At 43.8% G+C, this 23786-nt stretch overlaps 1 protein-coding gene across 1 annotated transcript in view; it reads left to right on the top strand.

Moving 5' to 3' along the window:
• Positions 1–13887, top strand: part of SMPX (small muscle protein X-linked) — a 53510-nt gene extending 39623 nt beyond the window's left edge. The window contains exon 5 of the mRNA XM_061407921.1: positions 13459–13887. The gene's annotated coding sequence lies outside the window, so the exon portion shown is untranslated. The remainder of the gene's footprint in view (positions 1–13458) is intronic.
• Positions 13888–23786: the final 9899 nt, after the last annotated feature.

The raw sequence follows: 23786 nt of genomic DNA on the forward strand, positions 1-23786 counted from the left end.
TAAGAGCAGAGCCCAAATAAGTCCCCATTCCACTGAAGTTTGCTTTAACAAGTTGAGTGTCTAGATGTAAACACAATGTAAGTGGGGTTTGTATGATATGCTAAGGACTAATTGCTGCTTGCTGAACTATGGCACTGTAAGCTTTGGTTCAAGGCCAGCCAGCTGTGTTGGTCTGCTTCCACAAAGGGGAATCCATGAGTTCTTAGGATGGCAAGTCTCTAGAGACTGGCTACTTGTCTTTTTAGAAATGCCCAAAGCAATATGGTCTTATCCTGCAGCTAGGATCTGGTTTTTGAGATAAACAAAATGCCAACTTTGAGATTCCCATTAATAACCTCTACTCACTGACATATAAAATATAAGAGCTGGACTTGGCCCAAGGCAACTGTATTAGTTATATATTGCTGTATAACATGGAGAAGGAAATTGCAGCCTACTCCAGTATTCTTGCCTGGAGAATCCCAGGGACAGAGGAGCCTGGTGGGCTGCCATCTATAGGGTCGCAGAGTTGGACACGACTGAAGCGACTTAGCAGCAGCAGCTGTATAACAAAATTACCCCAAACCTAGCAGCTTAAAGCAAGAATACTATCTCAGAGTTTCTGTGGGTCAGGAGTTCACAAGTAGCCGAGCTGTGTGGTTCTGGCATCCCTGATGATGTTGCAGTCAAGATATTGGCTGGGACTGTAGTCATCTGAACCCTTGAGTAAGATTAGAAGATCCTCTTTTAAGATGGTGTACTCTCACCACTGGCTGATTGATGATGACAGTTATCAGGAGGTCTTGGTACCACTGGGCTGCTTGAGTGCCCTTACAACATGGCAGCTGGCTTCCCTCAGACCCAATGATCTAAAAGAGAGCAAGGTGGAAGCTGCAATGATTTTTAAGACCCAGTCTTGGAAGTCACACCCTGTCATTTCTGTAATATGCTACTGATTACACAAGTCAGCCCTACTCAATGTTGAATACTCAATATGAATAGCAGGTGGCAAGACTCACTGGGGTTCACCTGGGAGGATGCCTACCTCAGAAACCTAACCCCTACCCCTCTTTTCTTTTTTTTTTTTTTTTACATTTGACAGAACTGAGGTCTGGAGAAGTGAGGTTTTGCCCAGCGTCACATAGCGTTAACATCTCAGTGTTTGCTTTTCTTTCAACCCTACTGATCCCCATCATTCACAATTTCTTATATTTATTTAAAACACCAAATGTTGTTTATCTTTGGGGAGATTAGAAAGATTACTTCCAAATGTGAAGCCAGTTTCCCTGATGTTTTTAACAGCAGACGCTTTCATAAACCAGACAACATACAAGCAAAGCACAAACTCTGAGCACTAGGGAAAGGTCTCTCTTCACTTCCCTGAGTCATTAGGCAGCAGGCGCTCCAAAGGGAGGGAGGAGAAAGCAGAAACTCTTAGGTAGGGCAAATTCAGAAGTAAGCTAAAAAGTCAAGGTTGAAGGGATAAATCAGCTTGTGTACTGCTCCCTCTCCTCGGTTTGTTCTCATATTGTGATCGTGTTCCTATTCTCTTTCGATTTGGGAGGGTGAAAACAAAAACAGGAAAAAAGCAGAGAGTAACACCAGAAATCAGACTGATGGAAGGGTGATCCTCCTTAGAAGTTACTGTCTCATTAGTCCAAGAAGAAAGGCAGTGATCAACCAGAGAAGACTCCCTAGAAGAAACACAGAATTTTTCTTCTATAAAAATTTGTTTCTGAAAACACACACACACACATTTTTAAGCACAAAACTCAAAACTGCGATAAATACCATCAGCTCCTTTGTTTTCAGGGTCCTCTTTGAAACAGCCATCTTCTAAAAAGGACAGCAACCAGAAAGAAACCACTTCTATAATCTCTCTCCCTTTTCTAACAGTTAAAAAACAACAAGACCTGTCATCTCTGATCAACATAACTAGTCAGGAGACAGGACGACTTTCTCTCTGCCTGACCTATTTTGTCTAATGGGGTCCACTCTTTCACCCTCTGACAAGCCACCTTTTCTTCTGAGTTCCATTTATAGCAGGGCTGTATTAATGGTTAAATCATTAGGAACAAGTCCGTTTCCCTCCCAAGGCTTATTTCCTGTTCAATAAATTAAGCCATGAGATCGGAAGACTGTCCATTTCTGCTTTATTGAAGCTCAGATTCTTCCTAGCCCACAAACTACTGGGCACTGACAGGTGAGAGCCTGGCCGGCAGTCTGTGGTCATTTGTGATTTGTCTCATACTTTGTTCTCTGAGTAAAGTGGGAGGCCCTTGGGAACCTTCCTAAGCCCCTGCTGGAGTCTGAGACTGGAGCGGAGATGTTTCAGCACTTGGACAAGTGCTGTGAGTTTCTTAGATGTCTGACCCTTGTTGTTACCTTGAAAGAAGATTTGTGAGCTCCATTCACCCACCATGCTTGTTGCTGCCATGCACGTGACCTCTCTGAGCAATCAAAGCATTAGTGGCCCACAGCTCTCAGAGTGACCTGTGCCTTTCATTCCCTAAAGCCTTTTCTCCCTGGTTTTTCATCACCAGAGCCCTGCAGCAAACAGGATTTTTTTAAAAAAGTAAAAACACAAAGCGATAAACAGGCCGTCCTGACAAACAGCCCTTAGTGGCTCCTCACTGCTCCCAGGGCCTGCACTAACTGACTCAGGCTCACCAGGTTCTCCCAACAGGTATTTCTGCCCACCCAGGGCATCCCTTGCTCCAAGCCAGCTCATGGAGGTGCCAAGCTGAATCTAGGCTTTTATACATGCTCAGAGTATTATTTTCCAATTTCTCTCTTTCCCTTCCCATGAGCAGGCTAACTCTTACCCATCATTCAGGTCTCAGTTTAAATACGATTTGGGAAAAGCCTTTCCATAGCCCCTCAAACTGATAAAGCATCCACAGTTTTCTGTGTTGGTCCCCTCATGGCTGCACCCGTCACCATGGAGGAATGGATTGCCATCACTTACTTTATTGTCTGATTTTCCTTCTAGATGATCAGTGCCATGAAGGGGTATAACCTACCCATTGGTGTGTCCACAGTGCCAACCTAATACATTTTCTGGCATACAATATAACCAAAATAAAACCAGGCATCTGGTTTCCACCTTTAAGACCGTTTAAGTACAGTCTCCTCCAAAAGAAACATCAATTGATCACTGAAAGTGGTCTCAAAAAGGAATGCAAACCTTCACCTAAGATTAACATTGTAAAGTGACCTAAAAATTCTTGACCCATTATTAGTCTATGATTTCTTCTCATTCATTCTTTCCCCAGAGTCCAGTTATCCACTGATTGCCCCGGTCCTTCTTTTTTCTGTAATTTCAACTCAGTTCATTGCTTCCAATACTCCTCTCCACCCATTTAGTCCCCCAGGGGCAAAATGCCATCCCTTTCACTGAGAACTACTTCCTAAGACCCTTGATTCTCAAACTGTGCTCCATGGACCAACAGCAACAGCATCCCCTGTGAGGTTTGCTAGAAATGGACAGCCCTTGGCCCCCACCCCAGGTTTCCTGAGTCAGAATCTGCAGCTTAACAGGATCCTCAAGTGCTTCCTCTGGACATTAAAGTCTGAGAAGTGCTTCTAGGCCAGCGGTTCTCAACCTTGGCTGCACATCAGAGGCCCAGGAGATCCCACCCCCAGAGATGCTGGTGTCATAGTTGTGGGGCAGCCTGGACCTCGGAATTTTTAATAATTCCCCAGGTGATTCCGATGTGCAGCCAAATTTGAGCTCCTGTTCTGGGGGATTTAAAGAAACTCACCCCTACGCAACTTAGGGAGTGATTTTCCAAAACTTCTAAATAAAACCCCATATCTCCAAAGCAATGCTTTTCTTTTCATGAACATCTGTTTTTGACCTCTTGTCACTTTTAAGGTGATAAAATTAAGGACCTTTGATAATGGCTTCAAAAGGTAGGATTTGGCAAGGTCTGATGCTGTAAAGAGCAATATTGCATAGGAACCTGGAATGTCAAGTCCACGAATCAAGGCAAATTGGAAGTGGTCAAACAAGAGATGGTAAGAGTGAATGTAGACATTCTAGGAATCAGTGAACTAAAATGGACTGGAATGGGTGAATTTAACTCAGATGACCATTATATCTACTACTGCGGGCAGGAATCCCTCAGAAGAAATGGAGTAGCCATCATGGTCAACAAAAGAGTCCAAAATGCAGTACTTGGATGCAATCTCAAAAATGACAGAATGATCTCTGTTTGTTTCCAAGGCAAACCATTCAATATCACAGTAATCCAAGTCTATGCCCCAACCAGTAACGCTGAAGAAGCTGAAGTTGAATGGTTCTACAAAGACCTACAAGACCTTTTAGAACTAACACCCAAAAAGGATGTCCTTTTCATTATAGGGGACTGGAGTGCAAAAGTAGGAAGTCAAGAAACACCTGGAGTAACAGGTAAATTTGGCCTTGGAATACAGAATGAAGCAGGGCAAAGACTAATAAAGTTTTGCCAAGAAAATGCACTGGTTATAACAAACACCCTCTTCCAACAACACAAGAGAAGACTCTATACATGGACATCACCAGATGGTCAACACTGAAATAAGATTGATTATATTCTTTGCAGCCAAAGATGGAGAAGCTCTATACAGTCAGCAAAAACAAGACCAGGAGCTGACTGTGGCTCAGATCATGAACTCCTTATTGCCAAATTCAGACTTAAATTGAAGAAAGTAGGGAAAACCACTAGACCATTCAGGTATGACCTAAATCAAATCCTTTATGATTATACAGTGGAAGTGAGAAATAGATTTAAGAGCCTAGATCTGACAGATAGAGTGCCTGATGAACTATGAAATGAGCTTCATGACATTGTACAGAAGACAGGGATCAAGACCATCCCCATGGAAAAGAAATGCAAAAAGGCAAAATGGCTGCCTGGGGAGGCCTTACAAATAGCTGTGAAAAGAAGAGAAGTGAAAAGCAAAGGAGAAAAGGAAAGATATAAACATCTGAATGCAGAGTTCCAAAGAATAGCAAGAAGAGATAAGAAAGCCTTCCTCAGCGATCAGTGCAAAGAAATAGAGGAAAACAACAGAATGGGAAAGACTAGAGATCTCTTCAAGAAAATTAGAGATACCAAGGGAACATTTCATGCAAAGATGGGCTCGATAAAGGACAGAAATGGTATGGACCTAACAGAAGCAGAAGACATTAAGAAGAGGTGGCAAGAATACACAGAAGAGCTGTACAAGAAAGATCTTCACGACCCAGATAATCACGATGGTGTGATCACTGACCTAGAGCCAGACGTCCTGGAATGTGAAGTCAAATGGGCCTTAGAAAGCATCATTACGAACAAAGCTAGTGGAGGTGATGGAATTCCAGTTGAGCTGTTTCAAATCCTGAAAGATGATGCTGTGAAAGTGCTGCACTCAATATGCCAGCAAATTTGGAAAACTCAGCAGTGGCCACAGGACTGGAAAAGGTCAGTTTTCATTCCCATCCCAAAGAAAGGCAATGCCAAAGAATGCTCAAACTACCGCACAGTTGCACTCATCTCACACGCTAGTAAAGTAATGCTCAAAATTCTGCAAGCCAGGCTTCAGCAATATGTGAACCGTGAACTTCCTGATGTTCAAGCAGGTTTTAGAAAAGGCAGAGGAACCAGAGATCAAATTGCCAACATCTGCTGGATCATGGAAAAAGCAAGAGAGTTCCAGAAAAACATCTATTTCTGCCTTATTGACTATGCCAAAGCCTTTGACTGTGTGGATCACAATAAACTGTGGAAAATTCTGAAAGAGATGGGAATACCAGACCACCTGACCTGCCTCTTGAGAAACCTATATCCAGGTCAGGAAGCAACAGTTAGAACTGGACATGGAACAACAGACTGGTTCCAAATAGGAAAAGGAGTTCGTCAAGGCTGTATATTGTCACCCTGCTTATTTAACTTATATGCAGAGTACATCATGAGAAACACTGGCTGGAAGAAACACAAGCTGGAATCAAGACTGCCGGGAGAAATATCAATAACCTCAGATATGCAGATGACACCACCCTTATGGCAGAAAGTGAAGAGGAATTCAAAAGCCTCTTGATGATAGTGAAAGTGGAGAGTGAAAAAGTTGGCTTAAAGCTCAGCACTCAGAAAACGAAGATCATGGCATCCAGTCCCATCATTTCATGGGAAATAGATGGGGAAACAGTGGAAACAGTGTCAGACTTTATTTTTGGGGGCTCCAAAATCACTGCAGATGTTGACTTCAGCCATGAAATTAAAAGACACTTACTCCTTGGAAGGAAAGTTATGACCAACCTAGATAGCATATTCAAAAGCAGAGACATGACTTTGCCAACAAAGGTTCGTCTAGTCAAGGCTATGGTTTTTCCTGTGGTCATGTATGGATGTGAGAGTTGGACTGTGAAGAAGGCTGAGCACTGAAGAATTGATGCTTTTGAACTGTGGTGTTGGAGAAGACTCTTGAGAGTCCCTTGGACTGCAAGGAGATCCAACCAGTCCATTCTGAAGGCGACCAGCCCTGGGATTTCTTTGGAAGGAATGATGCTAAAGCTGAAACTCCAGTCTTTTGGCCACCTCATGCAAAGAGTTGACTCATTGGAAAAGACTCTGATGCTGGAAGGGATTGGGGGCAAGAGGAGAAGGGGACGACAGAGGATGAGATGGCTGGATGGCATCACTGACTCAATGGACCTGAGTCTCAGTGAACTCCGGGAGTTGGTGATGGACAGGGAGGCCTGGCGTGCTGCAGTTCATGGGGTCGCAAAGAGTCGGGCATGACTGAGCGACTGATCTGATCTGATCTCATTAAAAATAATGATTGGAATGATTTGGGGTGGGGGGGGGGAGGGAATGAAGGCATTAATTTAAGCTTGCTCGGAGAGCTTTTTATAGAAGAGTCACCAAAACATCCCTCAAAATCTTGCTAATTATAAAACAATTCTGTACTTGAAAAAGAAAACCCAAATAAATGGCAAACACTATTAAGAAAACTGTTTCCCATGAAACAGTACAATTGTATAAAGAGCCCATGCAAATTGGGAAGCAAAATATTAATACCTTAATAAATAAATAAAGGAACTGAACTCACAATTCACAAAAGCAGATGCAGAATTAATAGAGAAGCCATGAGAAAATGAGAACCTCATTAGTAATTAAACGGATATTCAATGAAAAAAGTTACTTGTAATATTCACAATAAGTAATGGGAAAATGATCATGAAACAGGGGCTTGTTCATATCCTCGACAGATAGTCTTCCGTAGAGCAAGTGCTATGCCAGCCTAGGTGACGAGGGTGTGGGCCTTAGTAAATGAAGAAAGTTCCAGCCATTGTGGATTATTATGTCCTCCAACCCAATTAGACCTTGATGGAAGCCATCCTAAAGAGAATATGTGGCAAAAGTTTTGCTTACTTAAGATAGCAAAATTCATTAAGAACCTAAGTGTCCAATAATAGGATTATGGTTAAGTCAGCTCTTGTATACCCACCTGATGGAATAGTACACATACTATCTGTGATGTGAAAGTGAAAGTGTCAGTTGCTCAGTTGTGTCAGACTCTTTGTAACCCCATGGACTGTATCCCGCCAGGCTCCTCTGTCCATGGGATTCTCCAGGCAAGAATATTGGAGTGGGTTGCCATTCCCTTCTCCAGGGGATCTTCCCAACCCAGGGATCAAACCTGCATTGCAGGCAGATTCTTTAGTGTCTAAGCCACAGGGAAGCCACCAGCTGTGACATAATGAATGATAAATAAAAAAAGAATAGAAACAGTAGAAAACTGGACAAATGATTCAGTAATCAAATTCTGAAATGCTACATGATATCATCTTCATACCGAATATATGCAATATATATTTGTACATTTAAAGCTCCAAGGTGCCCTAACACTAAGAAAATGGTTTATCTGTGTTTGATCCAGTAATCTCAATTTTTCTGACCATGGGAAGTTTTTTTCCCCCTTCCTTCCCTTTCTTTCAAAGGTGAAACTTGCTTTATTGTCTCTTGGAACTAATATTTCTCAAACAAATGAACAAAACCTTAATGATATACAAGCATATATGGTAGTACTTAAGAGCTACGCAAAAATAACAGCCATACATGGGTATATACATATGGAAAAAATTCATTAAGTTGTTCACTTATGATTTGTGCATTTTACTCAATGAAAATATTAACACTACTAAATTCAGAGAAGGCAAAAATATTTTTTAAAATGAAAATTAGGTATTCATTAGGACAAGTACTAGAATGTTAAGTCAAATTATTTTTACACTACAGGTACACTTATACATATCAGCTATTCATTTGAGGTGCCTCTAATACCATCAACATGTACAGACTGATTGTAGGGGCTAGGAGCTCCGGACAAGCATTTAATCTTGGACCAGCCATTAACTAGCTACATGACCTTGGACAAGTGATTCAAGCCCTCTGGAGTTCAATTTCCTAATTTCTAAAATGAGGAGGAATAAGAAAACTCAAGTTTCATCCATCTTTGAAAATAGGTTTACTATTTTGGAAGATTGCAAAGCTTTATAGCTATACTTTTGCTTGATGGTATACCAATATCCAGGTTTTCAAATTGAATACTGAGACTATGGACCACTCACTACCATCGTTACTATGAAAACAAACAAAACAAAATGTCAGTGAGCTTTAAGGGGATCTCTACCCTCTTCCCAGGATACTTTACTGGAGAGAGGGAGGGAGGCCTACATTTATTTCATATGTTCTGTTAACTTTATGTTAAGAAATTGCTTTTCCATTTGGATGTCCCAGGACCTCTGCCTGCCAGAGACCATGCCAGACAGTTCAAAGAGGATACTGGGCATTTCTGATGGAAGTGCCATTGTCCCTAAGTCTCAAATGCTCAGGCCTAAACAACATAGAAGGTTTGCCATCTTTGGAAACTTGAGAACCTCTTAAGACAGCAGTCTACTCGACTTTTTCACCACTTGGTCTTCCTCTGTGTGTTACTGATCCCTGCTTTACTCAGAAGTCTTGGGCCAGTGTTTTTCCAGTAAAATCTGTGGCCCCTTTAGAAACAGGGGGGTCTGTGCTCTGACAGATGGAGACACTGACTGCAAAGCCAAGAGCCACCAATGGTAACTAGTCCTGGATTATGCCCCTGATTCCACAAAGATCTCTACCAACAAGTTCAATATCATCTCAGCTGCCAGTTCCTGACTTGATATCGAAGCCAACAAACTCGCAGTATAATAGGATTAAAAAAAAAAAAAAAACACCTTTTTGAACTTATTTTTAATGAATTTCACCTGGACATGTACTTTGCCTTCTTAGCATCACTCAAATTCTTCACACCCAGCATGTACACTGCTTGACTGGATTTTAGGTGTAGAATCACACCCCCCAAATCCCCAAATGTCCTGCTCTTTGTGTCTTTCTCATCTCCCTTGTTTTTTTTTTTTTTAAACTAGTAATTAGTAGAAACATTTCAGTTTTTACTTTAGCCACCAAAGGCTTCGTGATGTACCAAAGCCAATTGGCGTGGCTATTTTGCAGTTTAAGGAAAAAGTTTTTACCGAGAGTTTTGTTTCTTTTACTTTATGAGTGGCTGGTGGAGATAAAGTTCTGGGTTTGGAGTGGCCCTGGTGCAGTTTCACACAGTGTGCTTCCTTTGTCCTTGACCTTGGTGTGGAGGGGCACTAAGAGTCGTGCTTGTAGCCGGCACCGCCTTCATCTCTGTGTGGTCACGATGGTCATGTGGGGCAACGCACATGAATGTGCTTTGTAAACTCGAGAGGACTCCACCAATGCCCTCTAACAAACTCCAAAGCTTCAACCAGTGTGCTCCGGGAGCCTGGTCGGCCACTCCATATGGAACTGGGTGGAACATGAGGCACGGCCTTTCTCTTGACGACATTTGAGTGTCACTGTGTTTATGGCTCTATGATTTAGCACCACGCAGGAGGAAGTTATCATTGCACCGCCCCCAGGTGTCTGGGTAAAGGACCAAATGCAGAGTGGTGTTGAGTGGACTCCATTTCCTAAATGATGTATGTGGGGCCGTGGCAAGTATGAGTAACACAGCTATAAATGGGTCATGGCAAGGCGTAAACATCACATGCCCTCAGCCTGGACTTAAGAGTGACACATGGGAGCTGTCTGGGGTATCACCCCTGCCACAGCCAAGGTGTGCTTTTCTCAGTGTGAACTTTTTTGCTTAGGGTAGAAAAGGGATGCCGGGTATCTGGAGAGTGACGTTTCCCACAGGGGGCCTTGCATTCCCCATCGTTCTCACCCATGTCCCCGGCAGGAGAACAGGACACAGGAGAATAGCTGACAGCTGTGGTCTAGGCGGCAAAGCAGTGTGGCCCGGGATACCGCCCAACACCCTTGCATTCCAGCACCCCGACAAACAAGTGTGCTTTACAGAAGGGGCAATTTTAGCTCTGGATCCCTTCCCATTGTTCTCAATTTTAAATGTGAGCCCTGACCCAGGTCTCTGAATTCTTGGATTCTGGTCACATAAAGGCATTCTGAGAACACTCGGAGTCCCACCAGGCCAAGGATGGAGACACTGGTCCTCTGGGGGCCCTGCACTCCTGGAAGGACCATTGTGACCTTGGCCATCAGCAATGTCCTGTGTCCAGGGCCGCTGGGCCCTCTCAGATTCTACTGGGGCCGGGGAAGGAGAGGAGAAGCTGAGGGAGGGCAGGGTGGTCTGTAGAATGACAACTCCAGTGACTCTTCTGCTCTGTCTGCTGCCTCCTGCCAGCTCCTTCTACAAGGAAGACCCAGGCTCACTTTGTAGATGAGACGAGGTGACTATGTCAAGTCATTGATTCCTGCATCCCCTTATGAAGCACAGTTAGCTTTTCTTAAATCTCAGTGGCCATGGTAGTCTGGGCAAACTGCGTCAAGGTTTCCTTATGTTTCCAAAACTGTCTTAAAGTCAGAGATGTCCACAAGCTGAACCCAGTCATGAGGGGCATCTTAGGGCTTTTAAGAAAACAGTTGCTGAAGGGTTGCTGCAAAAGGCTCATCCTCTATTTCTCAGGATAGCTATAATTCTAGCCCCATGAGACAGATATGTGAGGGTCAAAGTCCATCTTAAGCCTGTCTCAGAAACGGCTGCAGATGAGGCTTTATAGTCTGGACACTTGTTGGAGAGAAATGTCTCCTCATAGAACAAGCTTCGGTGACAATTTGCTATGAACCATCACCCTTTCCATGCTGTTCAGAGAAGCTCAAGGAATGAATGCCTCGGTTTCAAGGGCAGCTTGTGACGGGACTCTCCCTTGGCCAGAGAGACTGGCCATATGTCACCGAGCACAGTGACCACAGCAGTAACATGGCTTGGGCACACACTGGCCCTGATGGAGCTATGACTGGGGCCCAGGACAGGTGTGACAGCACAGTGGGGATACACTGCTGTGTCCTGCCTCTGTGGCCCCTCGCCCACTCCTGCGGCCTCACAAGTATTCCAGTGCCACTTCTTCTCCTGCTCTCAGCCCTCCAGTGCTCCAACTTGCTGGTCCCTAGACTTCTGCTTTGTGTCAGGTGCCAGGATAGGCAAGGGTGTGGAAAAACATGTCCTTCAGAAGGTCACAGCCTACAGGACGGCTATGGTGGGAATGAGATGAGGGGAGAGAGAGGATGTATAGGCAGCTCACTACAATGCAACCGATGATGTGGAGAGCCATGCGGGAGTGGGGGGACTTCAGTTAAGAGTTATCAGCCACTTAACTTCAGTTAAGAGGGAGAGGCCTGAAGGCTTGAATCATGTTATGTGAGCAGTAAGTGGCAACAAACTCAGTGCAGGGTGTGCAAGGGAGACTCAGACTGGCATGGGGGACCCCAGGTGACCCTGGGAAGCTGCTGGTCAACAAAGTGCATTTCAGCCAGGAAATCATGGACTGGGAAAGAGGAAGCATTTTGCTTTTTTCTGGTGAATGACCTACACTGAAAACTGAGTTGCTATGAAAAGGAAATAACTGCTATAAAAATACAGGAGCCAGTGGGGGTACCGTTTTCAGTTCTGTAGTCAATGATGCATTCCTACCTTCCCCTCCAGTTCTAGAACCATCCAAACCTTCCCTTTAAGGGAGTGCAAGGGGCCCAGAGCCAGGACACTGGAATTCAAATCCCTTTAACAGCTTTGAAACTTTGAGCTACTTGGTGCTTTGAACTTCTAGGTGTTTCATCCCAACAATGAGTATAATACAACCTGCATCATGGCTACACTACATAAATGTTAAAATGATGCCACGGGCTCTGTCATCTCTATAGAAATACACAGGAAAGCAAAGCTTTCTAAAAGACCTCTGCTGCAGAATTCTCCTTGGGGTTCACTGGCCACAGCTGGGTCCCACAGCTGCCCCAGGCTATAAGAGAGACCGAGAAAGGGAGTATTTGGCCACAAGTCTTCGTAGCAGAGAAAAGCAAAGGAGAAGGGGATTGTGAATGGACACAGAGAGAGCCAAGCCATAGTGACTGCCACAGCAGGTATAGTAGGGGCGGGGTGACCCTCCTACAGCTACTGGCAAAAAAAAACACAGAACAAAACTATAAAGATTCTATTTCTTAGAAAAGATTCAGCCTATCCACGTAAGTGAAACATGCAAGAAATGGCAGCAAAGAATAATGGAAAACAAAGCGGTGAATAATGTTCAACCATCCTGGCACTGCAAGTGCCTTTAAGAGAAAGGGCATTGTATCAGTTAGCTATGGCTGCATCACCAACCATCTCTGAATCTAATGGCTTAAACCAGAGGTCCCCCACCTTTCTGGCACCATGGACCAGTTTCGTGGAAGAGAATTTTTCCACAGATCAGGGGTGCGGGGGAAGGTTTGGGGATGATTCAAGTGCATTACATTGATTGTGCACTTTATTTCAATTATTATTACATCAGCTCCACCTCAGGCTCATCAGGCATTAAATCCTGGGGGTTGGGGACCCCTGGCCTAAAACAAAAGCATTTATTACTTTGGCTCATCTGTTTGTGGCTCAACTGACCTAGGCTGGGTATCGGTGTGAGCTGAGGGCTGTGCTCATGTTGCCCATCCTTCACTGGGGACCAGTAGGGGGCCTGGGCACACCCTCCTGGTGGCAATGGCAGATGTGCAAGAGAGCAAATCAAAACATGTGATCCCTCTCAAGGCGCAGGCTCAGAACCAGCGCACTTTTGTGTCATTCTCTTGACTGAAGCAAGTCACATGGCCAAGCTCAGGCATGAGGAATCCCATCCTCCTCACGGTGATATGAGGATGGATCTAATGTCGACTTTATACTCTAGAGCTTCAGAAGGAAGTCATCCTCATTTAGTTTGGAATCACTCAGATCCCTAGAGCCAGAACTGATGGTCACAGCTTCTATTCATAGTTCACTTTACCTTCACGGACTCAAGAGGTAAAGTTTTCAAGTGAAAATGAGGTTTTCAATTTCGACCTGTCCCTATCATATTGATTTACAAGCTGTCCCTAAAATATCTCACGGGCACTAACAGGTCCTTTGCTTTTTCCTTTGCAGGCTTGATGTGAAGAATTGAAGAGTAAGAGAATGGATTCAAACAAAAATGGCTCAATAAAAAGTTTTATATATTTGTATGAAGATTATGTACCTCCTGAATGCCTAAGACTCTAGCAGAAATGTCCTGTTTGTACATTTATATCTCTTCCTTCTAGTTGGCTGCACTACTTACTTTATTTTCACATTTGGCAACTTGCAGAGCAAATCGGTTCCAGAATTTACCACTTGGAAGGTGTGGTTTTGAGAAGGGATATGATTTTATAGAGAAGGATACAATGATATGCATAACAATGATTTTGATGGAAAGTTCTCTAAGCTACTTCCCACACTATTTTGGTCAATATTTGCAATGTATTTGAGTTCTTCACCTTCTAAATTATGTCAATAAACTTTTTATGAGTTCAAATAAATATTTGAGTAAATGTAAAATGTGACTCTAGACTACATTAATTTTCCTATGTTCAGATAGCTACATATTCCCCCACATGGAGAGAAACCAGATGTGAGCACCAACCGAATCCCACACCACCTAAATGGGAGCTTCTTATTCTGAATTATTGGGTACCACAGGTAAAGCTATGGCTGACTGATCATTGCAAAAGAAATATTGCCCGAGGAACTGGGCATCGCTGACATTCCTCCTTCAAGGACAACTTTTATGGTGAGTATATTTTACCTCCATAGAAGCTAAGAAACTCTCTTGGCCCAGATGGAGTAGAGTCCATTATAAGGCACAATAAAGTAAAGCTGAGAGATGAGAATGAAAGCAAGAGACTGCTCATAACTTAGCTGTCCAAAGAACATGAAATGAGTCTCCTACTGCTAAGATGGAGTCTCTATGAAACAATCACAAACCAAGAAGAATTGGTCATGCCCTGCTAGCATCTGCTGAGCTCCTCAGCTATCCCTGTAACTTCACAGTACAAATGAGGACCACAGGGACCACGTCCTTGAGCTCACACTGTTTCAGAGATAAGTGTGTCATTTACTTGGTATGCAGACACCCCAACACCATGACTTTTTTCATTGCTTCACTTCCTGCCATTTAAAAAATGTTGGATGTCCTTTTAAACATTCCAACTGTAAATTGGTCCTTAGCTTTTCTGTCTCATCAAGATTGGTTTCCAAAAGCAGGACTACCATTGCACCTATGTGACTGGCTGTAGATTAAGGCAGTGCATGATGAGTTTAGGTTTTCCTGAAGGGGCGCCCATCTATCTGGTCGTGGGTCCCAGATATCTCACTGGCCTGTGGGTTAGGCTGATGATCTAAATCTACTGTAGTCATACAGGGCGGGGAATATCAAGCAGAACAAAATACACCAGCTCATCATCTGCAGAACATTCCGCCCCTTCCTAATCAGGATAGTTGGGTAGAGTGACAAACTGTATCTCAGTTTTTCCTTTGTTTATCAGTTAGTTCAGTTGCTCAGTCATGTCCGACTTTTTGCAACCCCATGGACTGCAGCACACTAGGCTTCCCTGTCCATCACCAACTCCCGGAGCTTGCTCAAATTCGTGTCCATCGAGTTGGTGATGCCATCCAACCATCTCATCTTCTGTTGTCCCCTCCTCCTCCTGCCTTCAATCTTTCCCAGCATCAGGGTCTTTTCCAGTGAGTCAGTTCTTCTCATCAGGTGGCTAAAGTATTAAAGTTTCAGCTTCAGCATCAGTCCTTCCAATGAATATTCAGGACTGATTTCCTTTAGGATGGACTGGTTGGATCTCCTTGCAGTCCAAGGGACTCTCAAGAGTCTTCTTCAATACCACAGTTCAAAAGCATCAATTCTTCAGTGCTCAGCTTACTTTATAGTCCAACTCTCACATCCATACATGACTACTGGAAAAACCATAGCTTTAACTAGACAGACATTTGTTGGCAAAATAATATCTCTGCTTTTTAATATGCTTTCTAGGTTGGTCATAACTCTTCTTCCAAGGAGCAAGCGTCTTTTAATTTCATGGCTGCAGTCACCGTCTGCAGTGATTTTGGAGCCCAAGGAAATAAAGTCTGTCACTGTTTCCATTGTTATCCCATCTATTTGCCATGAAGTGATGGGACCAGATGCCATGATCTTAATTTTTTGAATGTTGAGCTTTAAGCCAACTTTTTCACTCTCCTCTTTCACTTTCATTAAGAGGCTCTTCAGTTCTTCTTTGCTTTCTGCCATAAGGGTGGTGTCATCTGCATATCAGGTTATTGATATTTCTCCCAGCAATCTTGATTCCAGCTTGTGCTTCATCCAGCCCAGCATTTCTCATGATGTACTCTGCATAGAAGTTAAATAAGCAGGGTGACAATATACAGCCTTGACATACTCCTTTCCCAATTTGGAACCAGTTTGCTGTTCCATGTCCAGTTCTAACTGTTGCTTCTTGCCCTGCATACAGATTTCTCAGGAGGCAGGTAAGGTGGTCTGGTATTTCCATCTCTATAAGAACTTTCCACAGTTTGTTGTGATCCACGTAGTCAAAGGCTTTGGCGTAGTCAATAAAGCAGAAATAGATGTTTTTATGGAACTCTCTCGCTTTTTCTATGATCCAACAGATGTTGGCAATTTGGTCTCTGGTTCCTCTGCCTTTTCTAAATCCAGCTTAAACATCTGGAAGTTCATGGTTCACATACTGTTGAAGCCTGGCTTGGAGAATTTTGCGCACTACTTTACTAGTGTGTGAGATGAGTGCAACTGTGTGGTAGTTTGCACATTCTTTGGCATTGCCTTTCTTTAGAATTGGAATGATCTGACCTTTTCCAGTCCTGTGGCCACTGATGAGTTTTCCAAATTTGCTGGCATATTGAGTGCAGCATTTTCACAGCATCATCTTTTAGGATTTGAAATAGTTTGTTTATATATATTAATAAATGATCCATGTTCAGTTTCAAAATTAAATTCAGGTTTAATGTGATAAAAGCCATCTTCATTATTTTAATGAGGTTTCCCAACTCAAATCTGCAGCATAACACAGATCTGAGTCATTAGGCATATTCAATGTATTTGTTTAATTTTTCACTTAATGGGTATTTTATTTTGTTAAGACTCAAATTCACTCTATGGGATCTAGCAAGTTCCATAGTCTATCAGTCATTGGACAGTACATATAATCTAGGGAAAGACAGATTTTATTTTCAGTGAAGTTATAATTTAAAAAAACTCACATGTATCATGCTAAATGGCTCTTTAAAAACTCATACATCACATTGAAACAGTGTGATTATTTATCTTACAGGTTTGTAAACAACTGCTTATTACGCAACTTATCCACGGGGGTGGAACAAGGTATTGATACAAGCAGTTGAAGATTTATTAGAAGAGAGAGAAACAATGCTGTTTCGAGGAATTAAGAGCAAGCATAGGGGCTTCCCTGGTGGCTCAGAAGCTAAAAAATCTGCCTGCCATGCAGGAGACCCAGGTTCAATTCCTGGGTTAGGAAGATCCCCATGAGAAGGAAATGGCAACACACTCCACTGTTCTTGCCTGGAAAATTCCATGGACACAGGAGCCTGGCGGGTTACAGTCCACGGGGTTGCACACAGTTGGACATGACTGAGGAACTGACACGTTCACTTTCTTTCATAGGGACAGTGGTGATTTTAGTGCCCGTGCTCTAAATGGTCCAACAGTGAGCGATTCTGTTGACAGGTGAGGATGTCTGAGGGGAAAATACAGTCCCTTCATCCATCTCAGCTGGCTGCTCACTGTGGGTGAGGCGGGGGGACACACATCTTCATCTAGAACATCCCCTTGCGTCTCGCCCCATGGCCCCTCCACTCCCCAATGGGATATTTGTGTTCTGTGCTCAAGACTGAGTGAGAGGAGAAGGCCCCTGCAGGGTCTGGGACCGCGTGGGACACCTGAAAAGCTCCTCTGTCTGGAGCAGAAGGCATCTGGAACAAGTGAGGCTCTCTGGAATCATCTCAAGCCCTCACTTCTTATGATTTCTACATTTTGAGAGCACAGATTGGAGGGTAAATAGCTTAGCTTCCAAGGTTACTTCCTGAGTAGCTGAACGACACACCAGAATTTTTGAAGTGAGGTCCAGGGCATGGAGAAGGAAATGGCAACCCACTCCAGTGTTCTTGCCTGGAGAATCCCAGGGATGGGGGAGCCTGGTGGGCTGCCGTCTATGGGGTCGCACAGAGTCAGACACAACTGATGCGACTTAGCAGCAGCAGCAGCAGCAGCCAGAGCATGGGGCATGATAATTACCCAAACAAATCCCTCATTTTGAACTAGAGTAGTTAGAGGATTTACACGAAGCCTCTTGTTAGCATTAGGTCCCTAGAAGGAGTGCCACTGATGTGGCCATGCCATTCTATGACATGCCCTCTCTTACATTCTTGGGCTCATGTAGAATTAGGTTCCCCGCTGCAAGATAAGATGTGGAAAAGTTCAGGCAGAATGAGAACAGAGCTTATTTGGTTTCAAGGACCACAGGTTGATCAATTAACACCAGTTTCCTTCGAAGGCGTGTGGCATTATCCCACTGCTTTGCAATCTTCAGCTTTGAAAAGAAACTTCATTTAACTTGGTAATTGATGCTCCCTTGGGATTTTAACCTGCTGCTGAATATATGCATCAATGGGGCCCACTGCTAGTTCCTTGCCTCACACAACATTACTGAAATTGCTGTGCTCCTCCAAAGGAGATGATATATTGCCCCAACGTTTGGATGCAATTGTGTATTCAGTCAACAAGCTACGCACGGTGCGACCTACTCAGGGTAACACCAGTTGCCAGCACGTTGCTGAGCAAATAAAACCCTTTGAGGTCATATACTGAGTTCATTTATTTCTCTAAGCGAATGACCAAACTTGTCAAAAAAAATGTATGTGCTGATTATAAAAGATGGGATTCAGTTGCAAAATAAGATCACAGCCATAACAACACCTTCACCTAAAAGGTGTTTTTCAAAAAAAGAAAAACAACCTTGATTAACTAATCGTTTTCAGATTCTGGGCTGCACTTGGCCTCATATCCCTCAACCCTATGCCTGTTTATTGCAGGAGAAAAGAACTCCCATAACATCTGACTTCGGTGCAAAATAATTCAGTGCCACACCAGACTAAGAGTGTGCACACTAGGAGATAACAGGGCTCTTTTTCTTATGACCTGCTTTTCCCCTCGTTCAGTGAGAATACTGTCAAGAAGCAGATTCCAGGGGGAATGAGGACTCTCCCCTTGGGCTTCAGATGCCTGCAGCTGAGCTGCAAAGCAAAAGGTGGTCTGCGCTCTAAAAATGTCATTTTGAACCTGATCATGAGTTGGGCAGAGTGATGGGGAGAGGAGGCACAAGTGGAATTTCACCCCGGTGGGCAGGCTGCTCTCAACAAACAGAAGAAGCTCTAGGCTTCTCTGCAAACCTTTCCTGCTCCCTAATATTGCTTAGGACTCTATGGTGCACTAGATGAGGGAGGGTCCTGGAGAAATTTCACATATGACATTCAATCCACCAGCCCACACAAGTCCTGCTGCCTCACAGCTGATGGCAGGCTTTAGGCAAAAACGAAACAAAACCCCACAAAAACAACCAAAAAAACAAAAACAGGGAAGGTTTTGAGGTTTATTTATAGCTTTGTTTTGCTCTGCTTTCTACTGTGTCTTCTGGCTCCAGCCACACACACACACACAAAGATCTTGGGGCTCAGCAGTTCTCACCCTCCTCGACCCACTTCTACGGGGCTGGACACCCACCAGGTCCTGGACATTTCTGCTCGGTATTGGCAATTAGGCCTTTGCCTAGTGTTCTAAAATCATCTGGGGGAACCCAACTTTATTATAATTTCTTGAAAATGGTATGTTGCATTTATTTAAACTTGCAGGCAAGGAAACAGGCATAGCCGTCTCTAGTGATTAATAACAACTGTGCATAGACCACGATTCTTTAAATCTCAAAACACTCCCCAAACACCCCATCCCCAACCTAGTATTTTCCAAATCTCAAAGTCATTGCCAGGCAGGCATCATGGTTGATGATAATGGTTGAGGAGGGAGAGGCAAGGTGCTCCACTTGGAATCCAGGCAAACCACACACACACCCACACCCACAGTGGGGAATTCACAAGGAGGAAATAAGAGATGTCCCTAAATGACAGACCCAGTTCGTACGTGGGTACTTAGTCTCAGTCATGTCTGATTCTTTGCAACCCCATAGACTGTAGCCCACCAGGCTTCTCTGTCCATGGGGTTTCCAAGACAAGGATACTGGAGTGGGTTATTTCATTTTCTAGGGGATCTTCGTGACCCAAGGATCAAACCTGCATCTCCTGCATTAGTAGGCGGATTCTTTACCTCTGAGCCACCTGGGAAGCCTGACAGGCCCAGTGGTAGACTCCAGACTCCGTAGTTAGATCCAGGTGAACTTCCGGGACCACTGACCTATAGATTCAACATTGTGACTCTACTTCACTCCTTGCTTATTTCCCTAGACTTCTCCCAACATATTTTCTTCACCAGTTTGGGAAAGGAACTCTCCCCTTTCTGTGGCTCTGGAATCTTCCCATCTGGATAACTGGACTCCAGCTGCAGATTCTAAACCAAAATGACTGTGGCATTAATTTCCTTGGAGAGCATGCTTCCACCAGAAGCTTTACAGTATCTGCCACCCTGGAGTCTTTCATTTCATTTAGCTCTGGATCTAAACAATAATGCCTATTGCTGGCTGGAAAATAAACCGTGGGAACTGGCATGTTTGTTTATGAGAGGTCACTGGGCACAGCACTGGCAGTGGCCTGGTATCCCCCAGACATTTCGTTTAGGGGCCAAGTGGAGGCGATGGTCTCTAATAGATGCACCATTAGGCCAGACCTACATCTGAAAGCTTTGTTGATTCAGATATTCAGTAATTAAGTTGTGGGCCAGCGAGCACATTATCTGCAATCAAACATGTCCCTGATCAGTGATTAGATGGGCAAACATGTGACCTCATTGTCTCCGCCAAAGGATGGTTATGTAACAGTCTCTCATCCTCGGAACCATGGTTATGTGCCAACTTTTCATCCCAGTCAATAAGCAGAAATCACTAGCTGTGGTTCTGGGATTCAGATTTTCAAAATGACTGCCTTCTCCTTTGGAAGCTTGATTGCCTTCGACCTGATTGTTGATGTACTAGGAACTCAACAGAGACCCAGACCCAAGGTCAGTGGGTCCAAGAAAGGTGGGAGCTGGGAAGAATGACTGGGAGGCCGGGGGCATGGCCCTAGTATCATATGACCTCACTCAAACAAAGACAGAGCACGTCTGCTTTTAAACTTCAGACTTCTCTTGCTGCATAAGAGGCAGTAAAGAGAAAGGTGTGTAGGAGGTAAAGGGCGAGAGAGAAAGAGAGCGAACATGAGAAAGGGAGAGAGGGGAAAGGAGGGGAGATTGAGTGTACTTGCTTTAGAGCCAAGGTCACGGAATAAGATTCCATGGCTTCTCTGTGGTCTGGCTGAGCAGCAGAAGCCGATCTCTTTCATGCACAATCGAACACTCATCATCTATTTTCTTCTGAAGGGTATTAAGGAGGATGTGTGAGACCTTCCAAGTGTATGTGGCAAAGCCAAGCAAGGACTAAAAGATAATCTGGCTTGAGGTGACCTGAGACATCTAAATGTCACATAGTCTCAAATGCACATGTGACCTGGAACTGCCCTGAGGTGACTCAGGCCCCAGTCCTTTCTTAATCCCTTATTTGCTCTCCTTACTCTAGCAAGATTAACTCAGCCCTAGCCCGCTGAGTGGCTCCCAAGCAGGCTTTTCTCCTGCTTTTAGCTTTCAGGGGCAAGTATCGAGGCTTTTGCACTGTTAAGAGCTTAGTCTCTGAACTCAGGCTGATTGGCATTTCAATCCTGGATGCTCTATCAGAAAGAGAAACAGTCACTTAAAATGCTGCATATGTTTTCAAAATAAAACCTACAACCCAATTAATAGGCAATGAGCCTCCATCCAGTACAGGGCCGGGCCCTGTGGGAGGAAACAGTACTGCAGTGTGGAGTCCCTTCCTTCACTCAGACACTTCCACAGTTTTGATGAGTATGGTTTAAGGATGACATTGACAAGGGCCATATTTGATGAGTATACGGAGAGAGAAAGTATAGGGAAAAAATTACCAACAATGACTTAAAATGAATCTACCTATCTAGTGATTTAAGTCATGCTTCAAGTCATTTTGATTTAATTTAAATCCCCCACAATCCAGATTCCTCAAGGGCAATAAGCACAGCAAGAAACATTTCTTTTTTGTTTGCTTCTGTGTTTTTTTTTTTTTTTAATTTTCCCAGAAGCAGACTCTGAGACAAGGATTTAAGTAAAGGTAGCTTTTTTTGGTGGGCTTCCCTGGAAGCTCAGTGGTAAAGAATCCACCTGCCAACACAAGAGACGCAGGTTTGATCCCTGAGTGGGGAAGATCCCCTGGAAAAGGAAATGGCAGTCCATTCCAGTATTCTTGTCTGGGAAATCCCATAGACAGAGGAGCCTGAGGGGTTATGGTCCCTGGGATGACAAAAGAGTTGCATGTGACTAAACAACAACAAGCTCATTTGGGTAGGGAAGGAAATATCAGCAGGGGCTGGGAAGATGAAATAAATAAGGCAGGAGAGGCAGCTGAAGAGACGTGGTGAAGCTAGTTCTAACAATGGGTAACTGGAGCTTACCCAGCGATGGGGAAGCTCTGGGAGTCTGAATAGAACACATGCTCCAGAGTGGTCTGAGCTCAAGGGAGAGAGCTGGGGTATTTATACACCACTTCCCATCCATCACTGATTGAGAGCTGCCTATTGGTGGTTGGATGGCATCATAGACACAATGGATGTGAGTTAGAGCAAACTCCAGGTGATAGTGAAAGACAGAGAAGCCTGGTGTACTGCAGCCCATGGGGTCACAAAGAGTTGGACATGACTTATGACTGATCAACAAAGAACAACTAAACACCAGCTGGCAAAGTACTGTTTGCAGACGGGGAAAGCACCCTCCCCACTACCAAGGAGCGTGGTGATTGGCAGCCTGGAAGCTGAGTCATGTAATGAGATGTGGGAGCCAGTAGGATATGGGTGAGGCACAGGTCCTGTTAGAGCTTCTATGTACAAAAGGACAAAAACGAAATTCTTACTGTAGACCACAAACATTTTCTATTGAAGATGTGACCAGCTAAATATACAAAATTGATTCAGGAAATGAATTATTCCTGGTATTTTCTCGTAACAAATGAAGGGGAAAATATCTTCTGGATAGCTAAGTCGCATCCTTGTTTCTTTTCCTACAAGGGTAACCATTTTGAAACAATATTGATGATGAAAATAAATTAACAACTAGAAATTCTACAGGGCATCCTATATAAATTTCACAAATACCCCCACTCCCCTATATTTTTCAAACTACATTTTCATCATAATGTTATAGCCATAAAGCCAGGGAAGTATCTATCTATAGTAATATCAGTTCAGTTGCTAAGTCGTGTCCGACTCTTTGCGACCCCATGAATCGCAGCACGCCAGGCCTCCCTGTCCATCACCAACTTCTGGAGTTCACTCAGACTCAGTCCATCGAGTCAGTGATGCCATCCAGCCATCTCATCCTCTGTCATCCCCTTCTGCTCCTGCCTCCAATCCCTCCCAGCATCAGAGTCTTTTCTAATGAGTCAACTCTTCGCATGAGGTGGTCAAAGTATTGGAGTTTCAGCTTTAGCATCAGTCCTTCCAAAGAACACCCAGGACTGATCTCCTTTAGAATGGACTGGGACCTCCTTGCAGTCCAAGGGACTCTCAAGAGTCTTCTCCAACACCACAGTTCAAAAGCATCAATTCTTCAGCACTCAGCTTTCTTCACAGTCCAACTCTCACATCCATACATGACCACTGGAAAAACCATAACCTTGACTAGATGGACGTTTGTTGGCAAAGTAATGCCTCTGCTTTTTAGTATGCTATCTAGGTTCATCATAACTTTCTGTCCAAGGAGTGAGTGTCTTTTAATTTCATGGCTGCAATCACCATCTACAGTGATTTTGGAGCCCCCAAAATACAGTCTGACAGCATTTCCACTGTTTACCCATCTATTACCCATGAAATGATGGGACCAGATGCCATGATCTTAGTTTTTTGAATGTTGAGCTTTAAGCCAACATTTTCACTCTCCTCTTTCACTTTTATCAAGAGGCTGGCTTGGAGAATTTTGAATATTACTTTCATCGAAGCATGGCTTGGAGAATTTTGAGCATTACTTTACTAGTGTGTGAGATGAGTGCAATTGTGCAGTAGTTTGAGCATTCTTTGGCATTGTCTTTATTTGGGATTGGAATGAAAACTGACCTTTTCCAGTCCTGTGGCCACTGCTGAGTTGTCCAAATTTGCTG

This window comes from Bos javanicus, chromosome X (genome assembly GCF_032452875.1).
Source record: "Bos javanicus breed banteng chromosome X, ARS-OSU_banteng_1.0, whole genome shotgun sequence".
Taxonomy (NCBI): domain Eukaryota; kingdom Metazoa; phylum Chordata; class Mammalia; order Artiodactyla; family Bovidae; genus Bos; species Bos javanicus.